A 6,933-nucleotide genomic window follows, 5' to 3' on the forward strand; every position below is an offset into this window, starting at 1 on the left:
ACCACACATGCATATGCTGGTCGGAGGAGTCACTGCATTGGAGCTGTCCAATCGGTGAGCAGCTGCTCTTGATCGTTGTCACGAAGCCACACCCACTGGCATTAGAAGTTCAGAACGAGGAAGTGGTATGGAAATAATAACTCTCAAATTTAATTTGTGCTTTAAGCAGCTAATGAATCTTAAAGCTAGAGTCCTTATTAACTGAAATAATAACAAATTAACACCTGTTCTATGTTTTTTTTGGTAATAAAAATGTGGCCACTCTCAAATTCATAGACAGAGCTATGGATGCCAGGACTGACCATCCATGATATCAGAATTATAGTTTTAATCATGTTTTAAAGCTGTACAGTGTTTGTTTGCATTGTTTAGAAACATTGGGGTAAAACAAGCTTATATTTTGGGTTCTGATGGGGTACGACAGACTCATGAGGTATTCATATGTTATATTCTTCTAGAATCAATGGGTAGATATAATTAATTTATAAGTAAAAAAATGTGTGTAGCAACTAAGGATTCTAGCTTTAAGGCTGTATCTATGAGAGCTGGGAAACTGTTGATTGGTTAAACCAATGCCACAGCTGCTATGCCCCAGGCTATTGGTTAGCCAGCAGCTATCAGAGCCACAGCAGCTATGCCCCAGGCTATTAGCTAGCCTAGTAGCTAGCAGAGCCACAGCGCTATGTCCCAGGCTATTAGCTAGCCAGCAGCTGAACCATTAACAGAGCCAAACTGAGAGGCAAGGCAGCCAGAGAGAAGGAAGTGGGTCGGGGAGCACTTCCTGATGTGGTTGATGACCCTGAAAAAGCAGGAAAAACAGAGATATTGTTCAGTAAATTACAAAAGTGGAGTGTCTTTTCATGTTTCTGTTCAAATGTTGACTTCGCTCCTATAGATGTGTACGGTGACAGTGAAACAGGGGCGGACTGGGACCAGAAATTGGCCCTGGCATTGTTTTATACTTTTTATTTTTACTTTTTTGTACCCCGTTTTCGTGGTATCCAATTGTTTATAGCTACTATCTTGTCTCATAGCTAAAACTCCCGTACGGGCTCGGGAGAGACGAAGGTTGAAAGTCATGCGTCCTCCGATACACAACCCAACCAAGCCGCACTGCTTCTTAACACAGCGCGCATCCAACCCGGAAGCCAGCCGCACCAATGTGTCGGAGGAAACACCGTGCAACCTTTGTTAGCACGCACTGCCCCCGGCCCGCCACAGGAGTCGCTGGTGTGTATAGATGTGTACGGTGACAGTGAAAAAAAAATCCTAAATTATTATTACCAGCCCATCTGGCCATTTGCCCAAAATGCCAGATGACCAGTCCGCACCTGGAGATTAATACTTACCAGCACTGATGGTGGTGACAGCTGCTGCAGGGGCGGTGGTGGTGCCAGCTGCTGCAGGGGCGGTGGTGGTGGTGACAGCTGCTGCAGGGGCGGTGGTGGTGGTGACAGCTGCTGCAGGGGCGGTGGTGGTGGTGACAGCTGCTGCAGGGGCGGTGGTGGTGGTGACAGCTGCTGCAGGGGCGGTGGTGGTGGTGACAGCTGCTGCAGGGGCGGTGGTGGTGGTGACAGCTGCTGCAGGGGCGGTGGTGGTGGTGACAGCTGCTGCAGGGGCGGTGGTGGTGGTGACAGCTGCTGCAGGGGCGGTGGTGGTGGTGACAGCTGCTGCAGGGGAGGTGGTGGTGGTGACAGCTGCTGCAGGGGCGGTGGTGGTGACAGCTGCTGCAGGAACGGTGGTGGTGACAGCTGCTGCAGGGGCAGTGGTGGTGGTGACAGCTGCTGCAGGGGCGGTGGTGGTGGTGACAGCTGCTGCAGGGGCGGTGGTGGTGGTGACAGCTGCTGCAGGGGTGGTGGTGGTGGTGACAGCTGCTGCAGGGGTGGTGGTGGTGGTGACAGCTGCTGCAGGGGCGGTGGTGGTGACAGCTGCTGCAGGGGCGGTGGTGGTGACAGCTGCTGCAGGGGTGGTGGTGGTGGTGACAGCTGCTGCAGGGGCGGTGGTGGTGACAGCTGCTGCAGGGGTGGTGGTGGTGGTGACAGCTGCTGCAGGGGTGGTGGTGGTGACAGCTGCTGCAGGAGCGGTGGTGGTGACAGCTGCTGCAGGAACGGTGGTGGTGACAGCTGCTGCAGGAACGGTGGTGGTGACAGCTGCTGCAGGGGCGGTGGTGGTGGTGACAGCTGCTGCAGGGGCGGTGGTGGTGGTGACAGCTGCTGCAGGGGCGGTGGTGGTGGTGACAGCTGCTGCAGGGGCGGTGGTGGTGGTGACAGCTGCTGCAGGAACGGTGGTGGTGACAGCTGCTGCAGGAACGGTGGTGGTGACAGCTGCTGCAGGGGCGGTGGTGGTGGTGACAGCTGCTGCAGGGGCGGTGGTGGTGGTGACAGCTGCTGCAGGGGCGGTGGTGGTGGTGACAGCTGCTGCAGGGGCGGTGGTGGTGGTGACAGCTGCTGCAGGGGTGGTGGTGGTGGTGACAGCTGCTGCAGGGGTGGTGGTGGTGGTGACAGCTGCTGCAGGGGCGGTGGTGGTGAAAGCTGCTGCAGGGGCGGTGGTGGTGACAGCTGCTGCAGGGGTGGTGGTGGTGACAGGTGCTGCAGGGGTGGTGGTGGTGGTGACAGCTGCTGCAGGGGTGGTGGTGGTGGTGACAGCTGCTGCAGGGGTGGTGGTGGTGACAGCTGCTGCAGGAGCGGTGGTGGTGACAGCTGCTGCAGGAACGGTGGTGGTGACAGCTGCTGCAGGAACGGTGGTGGTGACAGCTGCTGCAGGGGCGGTGGTGGTGGTGACAGCTGCTGCAGGGGCGGTGGTGGTGGTGACAGCTGCTGCAGGGGCGGTGGTGGTGGTGACAGCTGCTGCAGGAGTGGTGGTGGTGACAGCTGCTGCAGGAACGGTGGTGGTGACAGCTGCTGCAGGGGCGGTGGTGGTGGTGACAGCTGCTGCAGGGGTGGTGGTGGTAACAGCTGCTGCAGGAGCGGTGGTGGTGACAGCTGCTGCAGGAGCCGTGGTGGTGACAGCTGCTGCAGGAGTGGTGGTGGTGACAGCTGCTGCAGGAACGGTGGTGGTGACAGCTGCTGCAGGGGCGGTGGTGGTGGTGACAGCTGCTGCAGGGGTGGTGGTGGTAACAGCTGCTGCAGGGGTGGTGGTGGTGACAGCTGCTGCAGGGGCGGTGGTGGTGGTGACAGCTGCTGCAGGGGTGGTGGTGTTAACAGCTGCTGCAGGGGTGGTGGTGGTGACAGCTGCTGCAGGGGCGGTAGTGGTGACAGCTGCTGCAGGGGTGGTGGTGGTGGTGACAGCTGCTGCAGGAGCGGTGGTGGTGGTGACAGCTGCTGCAGGGGCAGTGGTGGTGACAGCTGCTGCAGGGGCGGTGGTGGTGACAGCTGCTGCAGGGGCAGTGGTGGTCACAGCTGCTGCAGGGGAGGTGGTGGTGACAGCTGCTGCAGGGGAGGTGGTGGTGACAGCTGCTGCAGGGACGGTTGTGGTGACAGCTGCTGCAGGAGCGGTGGTGGTGACAGGTGCTGCAGGACGGGTGGTGGTAACAGCTGCTGCAGGACTGGTGGTGGTACCAGCTACTGCAGGGGCGGTGGTGGTGACAGCTGCTGCAGGGGCGGTGGTGGTGACAGCTGCTGCAGGGGCGGTGGTGGTGACAGCTGCTGCAGGGGCGGTGGTGGTGACAGCTGCTGCAGGGGCAGTAGTGGTGACAGCTACTGCAGGACTGGTGGTGGTGACAGCTGCTGCAGGGGCGGTGGTGGTGACAGCTGCTGCAGGGGCGGTGGTGGTGACAGCTGCTGCAGGGGCAGTAGTGGTGACAGCTACTGCAGGGGTGGTGGTGGTGACAGCTGCTGCAGGGGCGGTGGTGGTGACAGGTGCTGCAGGGGCGGTGGTGGTCACAGCTGCTGCAGGGGCGGTGGTGGTGACAGGAGCTGCAGGGGCGGTGGTGGTGACAGCTACTGCAGGGGCGGTGGTTGTGGCAGCTGCTGCAGGGGCAGTGGTGGTGACAGCTGCAGCAGGGGCGGTGGTGGTGACAGGTGCTGCAGGGGCGGTGGTGGTGACAGGTGCTGCAGGGGCGGTGGTGGTGACAGGTGCTGCAGTACGGGTGGTGGTAACAGCTGCTGCAGGACTGGTGGTGGTACCAGCTACTGCAGGGGCGGTGGTGGTGACAGCTGCTGCAGGGGCGGTGGTGGTGACAGGTGCTGCAGGGGCAGTGGTGGTGACAGCTGCTGCAGGGGCGGTGGTGGTGACAGCTGCTGCAGGGGCAGTAGTGGTCACAGCTGCTGCAGGGGCGGTGGTGGTGACAGGTGCTGCAGGGGCGGTGGTGGTGACAGCTACTGCAGGGGCGGTGGTTGTGGCAGCTGCTGCAGGGGCAGTGGTGGTGACAGCTGCAGCAGGGGCGGTGGTGGTGACAGGTGCTGCAGGGGCGGTGGTGGTGACAGCTACTGCAGGGGCGGTGGTGGCGACAGGTGCTGGAGGGGCAGTGGTGGTGACAGGTGCTGCAGGGGCGGTGGTGGTGACAGGTGCTGCAGGGGCGGTGGTGGTGACAGGTGCTGCAGGGGCGGTGGTGGTGACAGGTGCTGCAGGGGCGGTGGTGGTGACAGCTACTGCAGGGGCGGTGGTTGTGGCAGCTGCTGCAGGGGCAGTGGTGGTGACAGGTGCTGCAGGGGCGGTGGTGGTGACAGGTGCTGCAGGGGCGGTGGTGGTGACAGGTGCTGCAGGTGCGGTGGTGGTGACAGGTGCTGCAGGGGCGGTGGTGGTGACAGGTGCTGCAGGGGCGGTGGTGGTGACAGGTGCTGCAGGGGCGGTGGTGGTGACAGCTACTGCAGGGGCGGTGGTTGTGGCAGCTGCTGCAGGGGCAGTGGTGGTGACAGCTGCAGCAGGGGCGGTGGTGGTGACAGGTGCTGCAGGGGCGGTGGTGGTGACAGCTACTGCAGGGGCGGTCGTGGCGACAGGTGCTGGAGGGGCAGTGGTGGTGACAGCTGCTGCAGGGGCGGTGGTGGTGACAGCTGCTGCAGGGGCAGTAGTGGTCACAGCTGCTGCAGGGGCGGTGGTGGTGACAGGTGCTGCAGGGGCGGTGGTGGTGACAGCTACTGCAGGGGTGGTGGTGGTGACAGGTGCTGCAGGGGCGGTGGTGGTGACAGGTGCTGCAGGGGCGGTGGTGGTCACAGCTGCTGCAGGGGCGGTGGTGGTGACAGGTGCTGCAGGGGCGGTGGTGGTGACAGGTGCTGCAGGGGTGGTGGTGGTGACAGGTGCTGCAGGGGCGGTGGTGGTGACAGCTGCTGCAGGGCCGTTGGTGGTGACAGCTGCTGCAGGGGTGGTGGTTGTCACAGCTGCTGCAGGTGCGGTGGTGGTGATAGGTACTGCAGGGGCAGTGGTGGTGACAGGTGCTGCAGGGGTGGTGGTGGTGACAGGTGCTGCAGGGGCGGTGGTGGTGACAGCTGCTGCAGGGCCGTTGGTGGTGACAGCTGCTGCAGGGGTGGTGGTTGTCACAGCTGCTGCATGAGCGGTGGTGGTGACAGGTGCTGCAGGGGCGGTGGTGGTGACAGGTGCTGCAGGGGCGGTGGTGGTGACAGGTGCTGCAGGGGCGGTGGTGGTGACAGGTGCTGCAGGGGCGGTGGTGGTGACAGGTGCTGCAGGGGCGGTGGTGGTGACAGCTGCTGCAGGGGCGGTGGTGGTGACAGCTGCTGCATGAGCGGTGGTGGTGACAGGTGCTGCAGGGGCGGTGGTGGTGACAGGTGCTGCAGGGGCGGTGGTGGTGACAGCTGCTGCAGGGGCGGTGGTGGTGACAGCTGCTGCAGGGGCGGTGGTGGTGACAGCTGCTGCAGGGGCAGTAGTGGTGACAGCTACTGCAGGGGTGGTGGTGGTGACAGCTGCTGCAGGGGCGGTGGTGGTGACAGGTGCTGCAGGGGCGGTGGTGGTCACAGCTGCTGCAGGGGCGGTGGTGGTGACAGGAGCTGCAGGGGCGGTGGTGGTGACAGCTACTGCAGGGGCGGTGGTTGTGGCAGCTGCTGCAGGGGCAGTGGTGGTGACAGCTGCAGCAGGGGCGGTGGTGGTGACAGGTGCTGCAGGGGCGGTGGTGGTGACAGGTGCTGCAGGGGCGGTGGTGGTGACAGGTGCTGCAGTACGGGTGGTGGTAACAGCTGCTGCAGGACTGGTGGTGGTACCAGCTACTGCAGGGGCGGTGGTGGTGACAGCTGCTGCAGGGGCGGTGGTGGTGACAGGTGCTGCAGGGGCAGTGGTGGTGACAGCTGCTGCAGGGGCGGTGGTGGTGACAGCTGCTGCAGGGGCAGTAGTGGTCACAGCTGCTGCAGGGGCGGTGGTGGTGACAGGTGCTGCAGGGGCGGTGGTGGTGACAGCTACTGCAGGGGCGGTGGTTGTGGCAGCTGCTGCAGGGGCAGTGGTGGTGACAGCTGCAGCAGGGGCGGTGGTGGTGACAGGTGCTGCAGGGGCGGTGGTGGTGACAGCTACTGCAGGGGCGGTGGTGGCGACAGGTGCTGGAGGGGCAGTGGTGGTGACAGGTGCTGCAGGGGCGGTGGTGGTGACAGGTGCTGCAGGGGCGGTGGTGGTGACAGGTGCTGCAGGGGCGGTGGTGGTGACAGGTGCTGCAGGGGCGGTGGTGGTGACAGCTACTGCAGGGGCGGTGGTTGTGGCAGCTGCTGCAGGGGCAGTGGTGGTGACAGGTGCTGCAGGGGCGGTGGTGGTGACAGGTGCTGCAGGGGCGGTGGTGGTGACAGGTGCTGCAGGGGTGGTGGTGGTGACAGGTGCTGCAGGGGCGGTGGTGGTGACAGGTGCTGCAGGGGCGGTGGTGGTGACAGGTGCTGCAGGGGCGGTGGTGGTGACAGCTACTGCAGGGGCGGTGGTTGTGGCAGCTGCTGCAGGGGCAGTGGTGGTGACAGCTGCAGCAGGGGCGGTGGTGGTGACAGGTGCTGCAGGGGCGGTGGTGGTGAC

The 6,933-nt window shown here is 63.1% G+C and overlaps 1 long non-coding RNA gene across 1 annotated transcript; it reads right to left on the minus strand.

Annotated features, from left to right (window-relative positions):
* Window positions 1-313: 313 nt before the first annotated feature.
* Window positions 314-1,445, minus strand: LOC118936942. Its single transcript, XR_005034367.1, has 2 exons — window positions 1,350-1,445; window positions 314-799 (listed from the first exon to the last, which is right to left on the minus strand). It is a non-coding gene; the product is annotated as an uncharacterized LOC118936942 (long non-coding RNA).
* Between the last annotated feature and the right edge of the window lie 5,488 nt (window positions 1,446-6,933).

Source organism: Oncorhynchus mykiss, chromosome 10 (genome assembly GCF_013265735.2).
Source record: "Oncorhynchus mykiss isolate Arlee chromosome 10, USDA_OmykA_1.1, whole genome shotgun sequence".
Taxonomy (NCBI): Eukaryota; Metazoa; Chordata; class Actinopteri; order Salmoniformes; family Salmonidae; genus Oncorhynchus; species Oncorhynchus mykiss.